Source organism: Galeopterus variegatus, unplaced genomic scaffold (genome assembly GCF_000696425.1).
Source record: "Galeopterus variegatus unplaced genomic scaffold, G_variegatus-3.0.2 Scaffold9204, whole genome shotgun sequence".
Lineage (NCBI taxonomy): Eukaryota > Metazoa > Chordata > Mammalia > Dermoptera > Cynocephalidae > Galeopterus > Galeopterus variegatus.
In genome coordinates, this window is record NW_007735315.1 from 1 (window position 1) to 707 (window position 707).

Here is a 707-nt window from a genome sequence, read left to right on the forward strand (position 1 = left end):
CTGGGGAAATTTGGGTCAAGAGAGGGTTTATTTATATATTTCTATAAGTTGAAAGAAATAGTATTATGTCTTTTGTTGAGGGACTGAACCAGAAAGAGAATCGATGATATGATATAAATGGAGGTGGAAGGATTTATTGGATTCATGTATTTGTGTAAGCAAGAGATGATGGATTTCAGGGCACAAACAGCTAGGAGCACAGACAGTTCTTCTCTGGCAGTGGTTGTCAACTAAAGGTGATTTTTCCCCTGGGAGGACATTTCATAATGTTGAGCTATTTTGGGTGTTCACAGCAGGGAGTCTGCATCTAGTGGGCAGAGGCTAAGGATGCTGCTGAATATCCTACAATGCACAGGACAGCCCATCACAACAGAGAATTACCCAGCCTTATGTAAATAGTGTTAAGTTGGCTAACAGGAGGGCAAGACAGAGTGAGAGAAAGGACAGGTATTGATAGGATGTTGGGAGCTTGTGGAATTTTTCTTCCAATAGCTTCAAACAAATCAGTGAGTTATAAAGCAAGATCATAAACTGAGAAAGAAGATGGGCAAGTGGATTAGTTTTAGGAGAGAGGAGAGGATATAAAATCACCATTTAGGAAAAGTGAGAGACTATGGATTATGGAAAAGTAGTTTGATTTTCACATAGCATTAAGGACTCGCTTAAGGTTTAGGAACATGATTGTACAGTGAGACGGGTTGTGTGTC